Genomic DNA, 18,041 nt, shown 5'->3' on the forward strand with positions numbered 1-18,041 from the left:
GGGTCATAGATCGGAGCTTTAGGGAAGGAATAACACCAAAGATTGCAGACAGATGGGTGACAGTTCGGGGGACTGGGAGGAAGCAGTCAGTGCAGTGTACCGTTTTGAATACTTGTAGGGGGGACGAATTAGCAGGGGTAAGCAATGGGGTTCAGGCGTCTGTCACGGAGCCTGCCCCCTTTGCTCAGAAGGGAAGGGTGGAGAAGAGCAGAGCAATAGTTATTGGGGACTCGATAGTTCGGGGCACAGATAGGCGGTTTTGTGGGGGCGAGAGAGACTCACGTTTGGTATGTTGCCCCCCAGGTGCAAGGGTACGTGACGTCTCTGATCGTGTTTTCGGAGTCCTGAAGGGGGAGGGGGAGCAGCCCGATGTCGTGGTCCACATTGGCACCGGCGACATAGGTAGGAAGAGGGCTGAGGATGTTAGCCAGGCTTTCAGGGAGTTAGGTTGGAAGCTCAGAGTTAGAATAAACAGAGTTGTTGTCCCTGGTTTGTTACCCGTGCCACGTGATAGAGAGTCGAGAAATAGGGAGAGAGAATAGTTAAATGCGTGGCTACAGGGATTGTGCAGGAGGGAGGGATTCCGGTATCTGGATAACTGAGGTTCCTTCTGGGGAAGTTGGGGCCTATATAAACAGGATGGTCTACACCTCATCCTGAGGGACACCAGTATATTTGGGGGAGGATTGCTAGTGCTCTTTGGGGGGTTTAAACTAACTCTGCAGGGGCATGGGTACTTCGACTGTAGCTTTAGGGTGCAGGACCTGGTGTATTGGGAGATTAGGAACATGGCATCAATCTCAAAGTAGGGTGCCTGTAAACAGGAAAGTGGCGTGAAATGTGTATACTTCAATGCAAGAAGTTTCCGAAATAAGGTAGTTGAACTTCCAGCATCGGGTGGTACCTGGGATTTCGATGTTGTGGCTATTACGGAGACATGGGCAGAACAGGGACAGTATTGGCTGTTGCAGGTTCCAGGGTTTAAATGTTTTAATAGGGTCAGAGGTGGAGTTAAAAGAGGGGAAATGAGGCATTGCTTGTCGAAGATAGTATTACAGCGATGGAAAGGATGATGGATGAAGATTCGCCATCTGAGGCAGTTTGGGCTGAGGTTAGGAATAGGAAAGGTGAGGTCACCCTGTTAGGAGTTTTCTACAGGCCTCCTCATAGTCCTAGAAACGGAGAAGAAGGGATTCTGATGATGATTCAGGAGAAGAGTGAAAGTAATCCGGTGGTTGTTCCGGGGGACTTTGACTTTCCAGATATTGACTGGGAAAGCTATAGCTCGAGTTCGTTAGATGGGTTGGTGTTTGTCCAATGTGTGCAGGAGGGTTTTACTGAAACAAATTGTAGACAGGCCAACAAGAGGTGAGGCCATAATGAACCAGGGTAATGAACCAGGCCAGGTGGTAGAATTGGAGATAGGTGAGCACTTTGCGGACAGTGACCATAATTCGGTGACTTTTACTCTAGTGATGTAGAGGGATAAGTGTACACTGCAGGGTAGGAGTTATAGCTGTGGGCAGGGAAATTATGATGCGGTGAGACACGACTTAGGATGCGTGGCTTGGAAAAGTAGGCTTCAAGGGAACGGCGCAATTGGTATGTGGAGCTTTTTCAAGGAGCAACTATTGAGTGTCGTTGATAAGTAGGTACCTTTCAGGCAGGGAGAAAAGGGTCGTGTGTGGGAGCCGTGGTTTAATAAGGAATTGAAATCCCTTGTTAAAGGGAAGAGGGCGGCCTATGTAAACATGATGCGTGAAGGTTCAATTGCGATGATTGAGAGCTATAAGGTAGCCAGGAAGGATCTGAAGAGAGAGCTAAAAGCAGCAAGGAGGGGACATGAAAAATCCTTCGTTGTTAGGTTTAGGGAAAACCCTAATGTTTTCGATAGGTACGTCAGGAATAAAAGACTTACTAGGGTAGGAACAGGTCCAGTCAAGGATAGTAGTGGGAAGTTGCGTGTGGAGGCTGAAAAGATTGGGGAGACACTGAATGAATACTTTTCCTCAGTATTCACTCAAGAACAGGACATTGTTGCCGATGTGAATACTGAGTCACAATTAATTAGAATGGATTGCTTTGAAGTATGTCGGGAAGAGGTGTTGAAAATTCTGGAAAGGGTGAAAATAGATAAGTCCCCTGGGCCTGATGGCATTTATCCGAGGATTCTCTGGGAAGCAAGGGAGGAGATTGCAGAGCCATTGGCCTTCATTTTTATGTTCTCGTTGTCTACAGGAATAGTGCCAGAAGACTGGAGGTAAGCAAATGTGGTTCCTTGTTCAAGAAGGGGAGTAGGGATAACCCTAGTAACTATAGGCTGGTGAGTCTCACTTCTGTTGTTGGCAAAGTCTTAGACAGAATTGCAAAGGTTAGAATTTATGAACATCTGGATAGGAATAATGTGATGAAGGATAGTCAGCATGGTTTTATGAAGGGCAGATCGTGCCTCACAAATCTGATTGAATTCTTTGAGAAGGTGAATAAGGAGGTGGACAAGGGGAAAGCGGGAGATGCGGTGCATATGGATTTTAGTAAGGCGTTTGATAAGGTTCCCCATGGTAGGCTACTGCAAAAATTACGGAGATGTGGCATTGAGGGTGAGTTGGACGTTTGGATTAGGAATTGGCTGGCTGGAAGAAGACAGAGGGTAGTAGTTGATGGTAAAGTTTCATCTTGGAGTGCAGTTACTAGCGGTTTTCCGCAAAGATCTGTTTTGGGACAATTGCTGTTTGCCATTTTTATAAATGATCTGGAGGAAGGGTTAGAAGTTTAGGTGAGCAAGTTTGCGGATGATGCGAACGTCGGTGGAGTTGTTGACTGTGAGAAAGGATGTGGCAGGTTACAGCGGGATATAGATATGTTGCAGAGCTGGGCAGAAAGGTGGCAAATGGAGTTCAATGTAGGTAAGTGTGAAGTGAATCACTTTGGTAAGACAAACAAGAAGATGGGCTACTGGGCTAATGGTCAGATATTTGGTAGTGTGGATGAGCAGAGGGATCTTGGTGTCCATGTGCACAGGTCTCTGAAAGTTGCCACCCTGGTAAATAGTGCTGTGAAGAAGGCATATAGCGTACTGGCTTTTATTGGTAGAGGAATTGAGTTCCGGAGTCCTGAGGTCATGTTGCAGTTGTATAAGACTCTGGTGCGGCCGCATCTGGAGATTTGTGTGCAGTTTTGGTCGCCATGCTATAGGAAGGATTTGGAGGCACTGGAAGGGGTGCAGAGCAGGTTTACCAGAATGTTGCCTGGTATGGTAGGAAGATCGTATGAGGAAAGACTGAGGCACTTGGGTCTGTTTTCATTGGAGAAAAGAAGGTTGAGTGGTGACGTGATAGAGGTGTACAAGATGATTACGGGTTTAGAGGGGTTGACCATGAGAACCTTTTTCCACCTATGGTTTCAGATATTACGAGGGGGCATAGCTTTAAATTAAGGCTTGGTATGTATAGGACAGATGTTAGGGGTAGATTCTTTCCCCAGCGAGTCGTGAGTTCATGGAATGCCCTGCCAGTAGCAGTAGTTGACTCTCCCTCTTTATGGGCATTTAAACGGGCATTGGATAGGCATATGTAGGATAGTGGGCTAGTGTAGGTTAGGTGGGCTTGGATCCGCATAACATCGAGGGCCAAAAGGCCTGTACTGCGCTGTATTCTTCTATGTTTCAATGTTTCTATGTTTCTATCTCTTATGATAGTCTTTATCATGATTTTTAAAAAAACTCTTGCTTCTTCCACAATCCTTTTAGCTGTCATATTGCACGATGGAACATCATTTGGAAATCTTGTCAATACATCCATTTCTGTTAATTAATACTTATTCCTATCTTTGATTGTTTGTAGGGAACCAACATAATGAATGAAGACACTTAAGAAAGATTCCTCGAACGCTGGAATACGTATTAAAAGTGCAGGATTTATTATTTCCCATGGTTTTCCTATTAGTGGAAATGTATGACACGTCTAGCAAAATTCAAACGCATTCCTCTGTAATCCAGGCCAGTGAAAATGTCTTTGTATTATAGCCTCCTTTTTCCGCACCTTAAGTGACCTCCAATTTGTGGCACATGCGTCACTCACAGCACCACTTTTCTGTACCCTACTGGAAACATAATTTTGCCCATTTCTCACTTGCTTGAATATGTGTTGCTCTCCATTTCCTCCTTTACATATCATTTGCTAAGTAATATCACACATGGATGCATTCACTCTCCTTCCAAGTACATGTCTTCTGTACCAATTGCTTTAATTTTTCAACTTTCTGCTATAGCTCAGTAGCATAGCTGATCTGAATATACTTGCATTTTTAACGTTGGTCCCCTGCTGTGTCGCACTTATCTGATAAAAAAATATTTTGTAATCATATTTCAGCTTCCTTATCCGTGCCTTTTGATTTCTACTGCTTCAGCTTGTGACTCTGTGATCGCGTTAAGACACGATCTGAGAAAATTCCTTGATAAACGTCCTGCATTGCTACACTTGCCTGCACTGGCTTTTCAATTGGAGTAGCCAGCATGCTTATCGGTGATTGAGCTATATCATTTGCAAGCCCAAATTGTATTCAGGGAGCTGAGAGTTTGTCCGGAACTCCCACCAGAAATTCCTCACTCTTTTCTGCCAACTCTAGCCTCACTGTACATAACTGAGCAATTTTTCATCCAACCATGAATTCCCGTATACATAGTTCTTCAGGAGTATATGTTTCCCCCTCCTTCTGCATAACTGACAGGCACGATCCTGTGTCCCTGAAGAAAGTTACCTCTCTATCTGCTACTCCTGGCCAAAGTAAATGAACTTTAACTTTGCAGGTATATTATTAAAGCTGATCTGGCACTTCCCCCTAACCAACCTCTGATCGTTTTGTGCACTCTAATGCAGCTTTCCAGCCTCCCCTGTGCTTTCTATTACCATGACAACAAAACATCCAGGCTTGTTTTGTTTCCCTGCATCTGACTTTCCAGTACTTTCCTTGTTCTCCAACACTGATTTCATGTGGCCTCCTTTATTGCAATGAATACCTCAGACCTTGTTCCCATCAAGAGTTTCTTATTTACCCTGTGATAAGTTATCCAAATTATGTTCACAGAGAGTTAACTGTCCCTTTCCACCTGAGAATTTCTCTTTGCCCCAATTTGTATCCCTCAGATTTAAAATGATTCTGGAAGCCCATCCTTGTTTTATGGACCAGTTCATAACAATCAGCAATTTCAGCCGTTAACATTGCCGTTTTAACAATATGCTCTTCCAGCGTAACCTTATCTTCAGCCTTTATCTCCAGCCTTTTGAAGTGAATTCCTTTAAGAATTGCCAATTTCTGAAGTTCAAACTCTGTCTCCCTTTCTCTCTGCTCACCTGATCTCTCTTCTTCCCTCTCTCTACTTCGAATCGTATCTCAAGCTGCTTCAAATCTGGTGTCCATTCCTTGTCTCTCGCGTCTAACTCAAACTTCTTCAGTTTCAATTAAATTTTAACCATGTCTACAGATTTTTATGGATTTGCCAACTTAGTTAAATGCTGAGCTATTGCGGGAATGATCTCTTATTTCCTCACAGAAAGAGGCAAATACAACCACAGCATGTCTGATATTTCCAGAAGCCCAGCCTGAATCATTTTTTTGTAAAACGACCAAATTTCCATCGTCCATAGCCAAACAACTCTTTGTACCTAAATGAGACATTGAATTCACAAGCATTGCCTGCTTCAGTCCAAATCAACACCCGTAGTAAAGCCGCAAGCACCTATCAGTTGCTCTTTTATTCCATCATCTACCTCCCAATTTGTTATGGACGCGGCTAAACCATTCAAAACGTTATTAAGCAGACCGTAACATTATATTTTTTTCGTTAAGTGTACAGTGAAAATTACCCGAGTAAGCTAGTTCCAAAAACTTTTAAAAATGTCGGATTGAAAAACAGAAAAAGAGAATATAGAATGCCCACAGAACTTAGTCTATCCAAAGTAGACTTAATTATGTAGTTCTGAAAATACACAACAATCCTAAAAAAAAGCACCTTAAACAGAGTAAAAATAAATCAGAAGCTTACAGGTAAAAATTAGAAGGATAGAATGAGAGAGGTTTTTAGTTAGTGCACCACTGCTGCAGGATCTAAAAACCGGAATTCACATTTCTGGAATGAATACGCTTTTACCATTATAGAGTTCATTTCAAAAACATAATATCTTTGGCCTCAAGCCTCAGCTGTTGACGGAGAAAAGAAAGGCCGCAGAGCGAGCACTTTCATCTCTGTAACACTTCATCCGATTTGGAGACTATACTGTTTTACAACGACTTTGATTTAAAAAAACATATCAAGATACATTATCCTTGAGAAAAAGTGCAGCTCCTTTTTTTTGAAAAAAGAAAACATCTCTATGACAGGTCAGTCCGTCCAAGCCATCTTCATAAGTGAAACTCTTCGAACAGACAATATCCTGGTAAATCTGTTCTGCACTGTTTCCAATGCAGAACATTCCTGCCATAATGATAATTGCAGAAAGACACACAACACTCCAGCTAGAGCTGATTAAGCAAATGAAATTAGCTACTTAGAAAACCACAGAAATTTCACTTTTCCAATACTGTGACTTTTACAAAATATTGCCCCGTTGACACAGTGAGAACTGCAGATGCTAGAACACAGAGACAACAGTGTGGTGATAGGAAACACAGTTGGTAAAGCAGCATGTGAGGAGCGGGAGAATTGATGATTCGGGCATAAAACCTTTATCAGGAATGAGGTTTGTGGCTGTGGGGACTGTGAGTCAGGAAACTAGAATAATATGAGGGAAGGGCGAATGAGGAGAATGATGATCCCATGTGGCATCAAGGTCCCAAGAGGAAGATGAGGCCTGCTTCTTTAAGGCGTCAGGTGTTGAGGGATTCTCAACGAAGGAAGCGCAGGACCTGAATGTGCTTGGTAGATTGGGAAGGGGAGAATGATTTGCCTCAATGATGAGCTTCCAACTGCATATCCAAACAATCATGTTGTTACATCTCAGGAACAGTATCTGACACTACCCCCAACTGTGGAGAAGGCCAAAATTGCAGATGCGAGAGATTAGAGTCAGGAAGGATGGCGCTAGAAAGCACAGTGGTTAGGCAACATCTGAGGACCAGGAGTGTCAATGTTTCCAACATTCCTGACGAAGAACTTATGCTGGAAACATCGACTTTCCTACTCCATGGATCCTGCCTTACCAGGTGTATTTTTCCGGATCCACAATTTTAACTCGACACCACCTCAGCTCAACTGCAGTGGAAAATTAAGATGAACCTGTCACCACTCAGTCGATTCTTCTGTCGCATGCGAGACAAACTGCAACATTCTTTTCGCCCGAAATATCACAACATTCAGTTAAATAAGAGAAGAAAACTGCAGAGGCTGAATATCTGAGAGAAAAGAAATAATTGTTGTATAATTCAGCATTCTCTCAGTTCAACTGAATGTTTGAATATTAAAATTGGTAATGGAAAAGAGAAAGCTATAGTTCAATAACTGCTACATTCTATTTCTCAAAAGAAAAACGAGTTTAATGAACTGTAATGTTTCAATCAGGCAATGCATGCTCACCTTGTCCAGTGCTGATAGGAATGGAGGAATGTTTATTTGCTTCAGCACAGCTGTACAGATGAAAAATGATACTTTGCCTTCCGAATCAGTTGATGCTCCTGCGGAAAAATCAATGTGACTCATATCCCAGCACAGCCATTTATGTGTGTATTTCAGAGTCCTGTAATTTAATTTAAAAGATCTTTATTGATTATTCCTTATAAATATGGCATTCTACATTTCATAGTGCATTGGACAATATTTTACCCACTCACTTATTCATCGGTACATCACTCAGTTTTAGTAGCCCTAACGTTCCATTCACGACTTAACTACCAAACTACTTTAACGAAAATAATGCTGATTTTTAATACCGAAGACTGAGCTGAACCAATGCCTGTTGGAAATAAACCATCAATCTGTCACTCTCTATACCTTATTTGGTGTCTCTGTGCCTGTCATCTTAAACATGTACCCTCTAGATTTGAACTTTACCATCCTGACCAAAACCTTTAGGCCAGTTGCCTATCCATACCCCTCATGATTTTATAAACGGTGAGAACGTTACGCGCTGCCTGGAACATTCCAGCGAAAAAGCCCCTGCCGACCCCATCTTCACGCTTAACTCAAGCCCTCAGGTCCCCGCAACATCCTTGCAAATCATTTGTGCACAGTTTCAATTTATACAAAATCCTTCCTGTAGAAGTTGACCTTAATTACACGCAGTATTCTAAATGTTATCTCACCAATGCTCTATATCGCCACAACATGACATTCCAACTTGGATAATCGACTTTCTGACTAATGACAAAAAGCGTGCAAAGTACTTTCTTCACCAACGTGACTCCTTGTTACACCACTTTATCTTCTTTTATGAATTTTGCCTTGACTCATAAAGTTGAGATTGTCACTATGTTTTGCCGCCTTCACGGATATGTGGCCCAACATGCAAAGTCTCTCTGTTCCTCTGGGTTTCGGCGTGTCCTGCCATTCATTGAGTAAACAGTGGACGTGTTACTTCCAATGTGCATCACCTCATGTTTTTCATGGTTAGTTTCAACAACCACTATCTGAATTTGACATTTGACAAATCCATCTATGAGCTCGTCCATCCCAGCACATTCTTCCTCACCAATAACCACTTTGCTCATATTCATATCATCGAAAACTCTGGTTATCATTTTCCCCAACTTGTTCTATATTCTTGACACACATTCACAAACGAAATTGGACCCAGCATTCATCCTTGTGTTCCACCATTGAATACCAGTTCCAGTCACACAAACAGCCTTCTCTCACCATCCTGTGCCTACTACCACCACCAAATTAAGTTTGGATCCAACTTGCCAGGGGACATTAAATCCCAATTCACTTTTATCCACTTACCAGTCTCCAGTGTGGTGTCGTGTTAAAGGCTATGTTGAAAACCAAACAAACAATGTTCACATCACTACGCTCGTTAAAAAAACCTGATAACTTCCCAATAAAATATATTTAATCCAATCCAATTGTTACACATGAAATTCTGTAACAAAACCGTGATGACTCTTCCTGATGAAACCTTGCCTGGACAATTGGCAGTTAACTCTCTCCTTCAGAGTTTGCTCCAAAAGGTTCCCTTCAACTGATGTGAGACTCACTGCTGTGTGATTCTCTAGTTTGTCTCTCCCAATCTTGCTGAAAGGTGTAGTCCACTACAAACCCAAAGAGGAAAGTAAAACATTGCTCAGTACACCTGTAATTTTCTCCCTTGTCACAGAGTGGAACATAAGATACCAGTCCGTCCTGGACTGGGAATATGCCCACTTCAAGCCAGTCAGAACCACGAACGCTTCCTCAGTCGCTATGCCAAACTGCTTCAGAGCCTTTCCATCCATCTTCCTGCATTCTGCCCCTATATCTTACTACAAGAGGACTGTTTGCTTGCTGAACAAGTAGAGTGAATCACTCAATTATCCCATTTGCTGACGCAACTGTACGGGCACACTGGAAAAAGAGCATTCAGATATTTTAACTCGAAATCGCTGTATTAAGCCTTTGTGGTTATAAAACGCTTTACTTTGATAGCCACAGCCTATTACAGTGAGAAATGGTTTGAATTTTCTCTAACTGATAAACATTCAGTTAATTCCACCTCTTGTGGAGATTCCTATCTGTTCCCATCTGACATGACGGAGATTTTGCTCACTGTTGTTTATCATATCCAGAACAGAACTGCGGCACAAATCCCAAGTGAATGATTTCTATACTTATTGACCTACGAAGTCGATGCCAATGGCTGACATTGTAATGGGATTCATCAACAAGAGAACTTTACAGGATTAACCCAGTTCTGTCTTATGTGCAGGGGGTCATTACACAAGCACAGTATCAAGCGTATCAAGCTTCCTCAGGGGCAAGATCAAAAGATGTTGGAAAGAGAAATCGGAGTTACCATTTTCGGTCCAGTGAGGCCGACCTTAGCACTGATGGTTTCCAGTAAAGGTTTGGTCTATATGCAGAAGATATGAGGGGGTGCAGTAATTAGGAGGAAACACAATATCGGGATAGATCCGAAAGAGAGAGACTAACAATTGGACATAGGGATTGATAAGGATTTGCTTGGAGCATGAACAACTGTTAACGGAGACTGTTTATGACTAACCATAGGTAGTGTGTAATGGCTGCTATGAAATAACTAGTCCTGGTGGGTGCGTCAGGGGCCAGGACATGGGAGACTTCAGGCCTCGAAAATGATTGAAATTGGTATGGAGGGTTGCGGGGTGCTCAAGCAGAAAATGGTGTGTTGCTTTTACAGCAAGCGCTGAGCTATGGTGAAACATTGCAGTCAGTCTGCGATAGAGACGTTGGCTAGGAAACATGGTTCTGTGTTAACGGAGCAGTCAACTGGAAGCTCAGGGACATTTTTTGGCGGTAGAATTTGGTATTCTGCAAAATGGTCATTCAGTCCACACTTCGTTTCCCAAGGTAGTGGTGACGACAATATGATCAGTGAATCTAGTAGACTGGATTGTGTGAAGTGTAGGGAAAGTGTTGGTTCACCTGGAAGGTGTATTTGAGCACTTGTGTACTCAGCACGGAGGTCAGAAATGGACAGGTGAGGAGAAGCAATAAGCAAGAAGAAAGGATACCGTAGAAGATATTATTAGACATGTTGTTAATCAATAGGTGAGAAAGCGACCATAAAGGCACTATACCTGAATGCTCGAATGTTTGGGAAGAAGGTTGGAGATATAAGCCATAAATTATCACGAACTAATACGATTATGTAGACATTGCAGAGACATGGAGACAGCATAGTCAAGACTGGGAGGTAAATATTCACGGGCATGAGACAATTTGGAAGGACAGAAAGCATGGTAAGGAAGATGGTGTAACTCAAACATTCAAGGACAAAGTCAGACCGATGCTGACAGATCATATAGGTTCCATGGAGAATGAGTTGGAATCCATTTGGGAGGAAATTAGATGTTCAAAGAAGAAAATGTCACTGATTGTCGGAGTCGACCAGCTCCAAATTTTAAGATTACATTGGGGAGGGCAGTAAACAAAGACATAAATAACACCTAAAAAATGGTATGGCAATTACCATGCGGGATTTTATTCAAAGTATCGATCGGTCGAAGCAGCTCAGTCAGGGTAGCCTTGACGAGGAGAGTATTCAGTGTATCTGCGATAGATTCCTTAAACATTGTGTAATGGAACAGGCCAACAAGGGGAGAGGCTAAATTAGATTGGGTATTGTGTAATGAACACGGCAAGGTGTTTGATTTGGCGGTAGGTGAGCAATTTGGTGATAGTAAACAAAATTCAGTTATGTTTACTTGAGCTTTTCTAAGGGACAGGTATACACCGGAGGACAATCGCTGCTGCTGGTGGAAAGAAAATTGCAATGCGATTAGATAAGATTACGCATGCACAGGTTGGGCAAGGAAACGGCAGGAAATGGACAGAATAGAAATGTGGAACTGATTCAAGGAGCAGGTTCTGTGTGTCTTTGATAAGTATGTACCTGTCAGAAGGGAGGAAATTGTCAAGCGCAGGAGTCATGGTTACTAAGAAAGTTGAATCTCTTGTTAAGATGAAGAAGGCTTGTGTTAGCATGAGATGTGAAGGCTCAGTAAGGGCCATTGAGTGTTACAAGTTAAATAGGAAAGACTTGAAGAGAGACTGAAGACGATCTCGGTGGGGAGCTGAGATATTGTTGGGAGATAGGATAAGGGAAAATCCTAAAGCTTTCCATAGATATGTAGGGACTAAAAGAATGAATGGTATAAAATATGGCCAATGAAGGACAGTCGTGGTAAGTAGTCCGTGGAGTCAGAAGTGATGGAGGAAGCGCAAAAGCAATATATGTCGTCAAGATTCGCACTGGAAAAACAAAATATTGTCGAGGACAATACTGAGAAATAGGCTACTAGACGGGATCGGATTGAAGTTCCCAAGGACGAGGTATTACAAAACTCTGAAAATGTGAAAATATTTAAATTCCCGTAGGCCGGATGTGATTCATCCTAGGAATCTCTGGGAAGCCAAGAATCAGATTTCCGAGCCTTCGACTTTGATTTAATGTTGTCATTCTCCAAAGGTATAGTACCAGAACATTACAGGATAGTAAAAGTTTTTCCCTCATTCAAGAAGGGGAGTGGAGAAAACCCTGGAAATTATAGACCATTGACCCTTCTGTCGGTTGTGGATAAAGTGATGGAAAAGTTCAAAGAGATAAGATTTGTAATCATCTCGATTGGAATAATTTTATGAGGGAATGTCAAGCCGGATTTGAGAATGGGAGGACGACATTCACAAACAATATTGAGTTCTTTGAGTAAGTCATTAAATTGGATGTTGGTTTGTTCACTGAATTGGAAAGTTCATTTCCAGACGTTTCGTCACCCTACTAGGAAACAATTTCAAAGGGTCTCCAGGCGAAGCACTGTTTATGTTTCCTGCTTTCTATTTATATGTTTGGGTTTCTTTGTGTTGGTCATGTCTTTTCCGGTGGTGATGTAATTTCCGGTTCTTTTTCTCTCGGGGAAGTCCATGGCGTCCAACTCGAAGTGTTTGTTGATAGAGTTCTGTTCGGAATACCATGCTTTGAGGAATTCTTCTGTATGTATCTATTTGGCTTGTCCTAGGATGGATGTGTTATCTCAGTCGACTGTAGTGTTTGTCTAACGTAGTGTTTGTTACAGTTCTACCACGACATTTTGTAAATGTCATCAGTTTTCGCATATGGTGGAATCGGCAGAAAACGAGCCACAAGGATACATGAACATCAGCTAGCCACAAAACGACGTGACTCTCTCTCTCACTGGTATTCTTGCATACAGATAAGAAAAGGCACCACTTTGTCTTGGACAACGCATCCATCCAAGCACAAGTGAAACAGAGACAGAAGCGAGAATTCCGAGAACCATGGCATTCCAACCGGAAATCTATCAAAGAGCACATGCAGGTAGACCCCATCTACAACTCACTGAGAAAAAGAACAGGAAATGATATCACGACAGGAAATGACATGACCAACCCAAAAAACCACAAACATGCGAATAGAAAGCAAAAAGCATGAAAAGTACGTCGCCCGAAGGCCCACTGAAGATGTTTCCCGGAGGGTAACGAAACGTCTGGAAATGAGCCTTCCAGCTCAGCGAGCAAATCATCATCTGGAAGCAAAGCCTAAGCTACAACTCACCAGGTGACTAAACAGATAGATGAGGATAAAGCCGTTCATGTAATGCACATTTGGATTTCAGTTAGCCATTTGATGAATTTCGCCAAGGTAGGTGTCTGCACAAAATACTGAGGTATTGTCTTGAGTGGGATTTCGTGCTTTGGATCAGAAATTAGACAGCTGAAAGAAGACAGGGGGTGTTACATGATGGGGAATCATCATCTTGGAATTCAGTTGCTTCAGGTGTACTGCAGCGATCTGTTTTGGGTTGAATGCTTTTTGTCATTTTCTATAAACGACTTGGATGGGGGTCGTAGAAGGATGGGTTAGTAAATTTGCGGACGACACTAAGTTCGGTACAGTTGTGCATAGTGCTGAAGGATATTGTAGGTTACTTAGGGACACAGGTATGCTGCAGAGCTGGGATGAGAGTTCACAAATGGAATTTAATGCAGAAAAGTGTGAGAAAGAACATGGCATTAAAATTAGCACAGAATATAAAGATCGATAGCAGAAGTTTCTTTTTAAATATGAAATGAAAAAGAGTGGCAAAAGTAAACTTTGACCCTTTCGTCGATAAGAAGGGGTATTTACTTATGTGACATGCAGAAATAGTCGTGACATTGAACAGGCATTTACGTCGCTCTTCACAGTTGAGGATATTAACAACATGCCAAAAAATGACAAAGAGACGATGGTTGGTGAAGACCTGGGAACAGTTATTATAAGAAAAGAGCTAGTGTTGGATTGTTGGAGCTAATTTAGCAAAGGATGTTTACGTGTCCAGGGCCTGGTGTAATGCATCGCAGAGTACTAAACGCGATGGTGTGTTAAAAAGAAGTGCGCTGGCGGTATTTTTCCAATATTTGTTGGTCTCTGGGGCAGACCCTTCAGATTGGAAAACACAAACATGACATCGCTGTTTAAAACGGAGGCAGACAAAATATGTGTAATTAGGTCAGATTACTTACAGAGTCGAAACAGGCCCTTCGGCCCAAGAAGTCCACACCAACTGCCGAAGCGCAACCCACCCAGACCCATTCCCCAACATTATAGAACTTTGTTTAACCTCTAGTGCAGAAATTTCTTGGGTCTATTATCGAGGAAGAAATGGCAGGGCATCTCAACAGAAATTGGAGAGATGCAGCATGGGTTAAGGAAGGGCAGGTCATGCCTGCAAAATCTTTTCTAATTCTATGATGGGAATACGAGCATGATGTATAATGTGACCCAGTGAATTGGTGTACCTAGATTTTCAAAATGCCCTCGATAAGGTGCCATTCAGGGGCTTACAGCAAACGGATGCATGCTGTTAAGGGTAAAGTATGAGCATGGATTCAGGATTGTTTGTCCAACAGGAAGCGCACAACGGGGATAAATGAGTGCTATTCTATTGACCATCAACGGTGTGCCTCAGGGATTGGTACTGTGACTGCAATTACTGACAACTTAGATGGATGATTTGAATTCTGGAACCATGCGCAACGTGTCAAGGTCTGCAGTTGACACAAAGATGAGTAGCAGAGCAAAGTGTGCGGAGGACTGTGAAAATTTGCAGAGGAACATTGAAATATTGGGGTAATGGGCAATATTCTGACAGATGGAATTCCGAATTTGAAGGTGTTCGCTGATGACAGGAGACTATGTGGAATAGGATTATATCGAAAATTCCGAAGCATGAGGCTGGATCTATAGAATATAGAACATAGAACATAGAAGAATACAGCGCAGTACAGGCCCTTCGGCCCTCGATGTTGCGCCGATCAAAGCCCACCTAACCTACACTAACCCACTATCCTCCATATACCTATCCAATGCCCGCTTAAATACCCATAAAGAGGGAGAGTCCACCACTGCTACTGGCAGGGCATTCCATGAACTTACGACTCGCTGAGTGAAGAACCTACCCCTAACATCAGTCCTATATCTACCCCACCCCCTTAATTTAAAGCTATGCCCCCTTGTAATAGCTGACTCCATACGTGGAAAAAGGTTCTCACTGTCAACCCTATCTAACCCTCTAATCATCTTGTACACCTCTATCAAGTCACCCCTAAACCTTCTTTTCTCCAATGAAAACAACCCCAAGTGCCTCAGCCTTTCCTCATAGGATCTTCCTACCATACCAGGCAACATCCTGGTAAACTTCCTCTGCACCCGTTCCAGTGCCTCCACATCCTTCCTATAGTATGGCGACCAAAACTGCACACAATATTCCAGATGCGGCCGCACCAGAGTCTTATACAACTGCAGCATGACCTCAGGACTCCGGAACTCAATTCCTCTACCAATAAAAGCCAGTACGCCATATGCCTTCTTCACTGCACTATTTACCTGGGTGGCAACTTTCAGAGATCTGTGTACATGGATACCAAGATCCCTCTGCTCTTCCACACTACCAAGTATCCGACCATTAACCCAGTACCCCATCTTTTTGTTACTCTTAACAAAGTGAATCACCTCACACTTAGCTACATTGAACTCCATTTGCCACCTTTCTGCCCAGCTCTGCAGCTTCTCTATATCCCGCTGGAACCTGCCACATCCTTCCTCACTGTCTACAACTCCTCCGACTTTCGTATCATCCGCGAACTTGCTCACCCAACCTTCTAACCCTTCCTCCAGGTCATTTATAAAAATGACAAATAGCAATGGTCTCAAAACAGATCCTTGCGGAACACCGCTAGTGACGGCACTCCAAGATGATCCTTTGCCATCAACTACTACCCTCTGTCTTCTTCCAGCCAGCCAATTCCTAATCCAAACCTCCAACTCACCCTCAATGCCATATCTCTGTATTTTCTGCAGTAGCCTACCATGGGGGACCTTATCAAACGCCTTACTAAAATCCATATATACCACATCTACCGCTTTCCCCTCATCTACCTCCTTCGTCACCTTCTCAAAGAATTCAATAAGGTTTGTGAGGCACGACCTGCCCTTCACAAAACCATGCTGACTATCCTTGATCACATTATTCTTATCCAGATGTGCATAAATCCTATCCCTTAGAATCCAGATGTGCATAAATCCTATCCCTATCCTATCTAAGACTTTGCCCACAACAGAAGTGAGACTTACTGGCCTAAAGTTACTAGGATTATTCCTTCTCCCCTTCTTGAACAAGGGAACCACGATTGCTAGCCTCCAGTCCTCCGGCACTACTCCTGTAGACAAAGAGGACACAAAAATCAAGGCCAATGGCTCTGCAATCTCCTCCCTTGCTTCCCAGAGAATCCTAGGATAAATGCCATCAGGCCCGGGGACTTATCTGTTTTCACCCTTGCCACAATTTCCAACACCTCTTCTCTACATATCTCAAAGCCATCCTTTCTACTTATTCGTGCCTCAGTATTCATATCGACAACAATGTCCTGTTCCTAAGTGAATACTGACGAAAAGTATTCATTCAGTACCTCCCCAATCTCTTCAGCCTCCACACGCAACTTCCCATTACTATCCTTGATTGGACCTATTCCTACCCTAGTCATTCTTTTATTCCTAACATACCTATCGAAAGCCTTTGGGCTTTCCCTAATCCTACCAACTAAGGACCTTTCATGTTCCATCCTTGCTGCTCTTAGCTCTCTCTTCAGGTCCTTCCGGGCTACCTTATAACTCTCAATCGCCCCTATTGAACCTTCACGCCTCATCTTTACAAAGGCCGCCCTCTTCCATTTAACAAGAGATTCCAATTCCTTATTAAACCACGGCTCCCTCACACGACCCTTTCCTCCCTGCCTGATAGGTACGTACTTATCAAGGACACTCAATAGTTGCTCCTTGAACATGTTCCACATTTCAATTACGCACTTGCCTTGGAATCTACTTTTCCAATCCACACATCCTAAGTCATGCCTCACCGCATCATAATTTCCCTGCCCCCAGCTATAACTCTTGCCCTGTAGTACACACGTATCCCTCTCCATCACTAGAGTAAAAATCACCGAATTGTGGTCACTGTCCCCAAAGTGCTCACCTACCTCTAGTTCTAATACCTGGCCTGGTTCGTTATCCAGAACCAAATCCAGTATGGCCTCACCTCTTGTTGGCTTATCTACATATTGTGTCAGGAAACTCTCCTGCACACATTGGACAAACACTGACCCATCTAACGAACTTGAGCTATAGATTTCCCAATCAATATCAGGAAAATTAAAGTCCCCCATAACAACCACCCTATTACTGTCACTCTTCTCCTGAATCAACTTTGCAATCCTTTCTTCAGCGATTCTAGGACTATTAGGAGGCCTGTAAAAGACTCCTAACAGGGTGACCTCACCTCTCCTATTCCTAACGCCAACCCAAACTACCTCAGATGGCAAATCTTCGTCCATCGTCCTTTCCACCGCTGTAATACTATCTTTGACAAGCAAAGCCACACCCCTCCCCTCTTTTACCCCCACCTCTGACCCTACTAAAACATTTAAACCCTGGAACCTGCAACAGCCAATCCTGTCCCTGATCTCGCCATGTCTCCGTAATAGCCACAACATCGAAGTCCCAGGTGCCAACCCACGCTGCAAGTTCACCTACCTTATTTCGTATACTTCTGGCATTAAAGTATACACACTTCAAGTCACTCTTCTGTTTACAGGCACCCTCCTTTACGAATGATGCCATATTCCTAACCTCCCTACACTCCAGGTCCTGCACCCTAAAGCTACACTCTGGGTTCCCATGCCCCTGCAGAGTTAGTTTAACCCCCCCCCCCCCCCACCCCAAGAGCACTAGCAAACCTCCCCCCAAGGATACTGGTGCCCCTCAGGTTCTGGTGCAGACCATCCTGTTTATAGAGGTCCCACCTTCCCCAGAAAGAAC

This window comes from Chiloscyllium punctatum, chromosome 14 (genome assembly GCF_047496795.1).
Source record: "Chiloscyllium punctatum isolate Juve2018m chromosome 14, sChiPun1.3, whole genome shotgun sequence".
Lineage (NCBI taxonomy): Eukaryota > Metazoa > Chordata > Chondrichthyes > Orectolobiformes > Hemiscylliidae > Chiloscyllium > Chiloscyllium punctatum.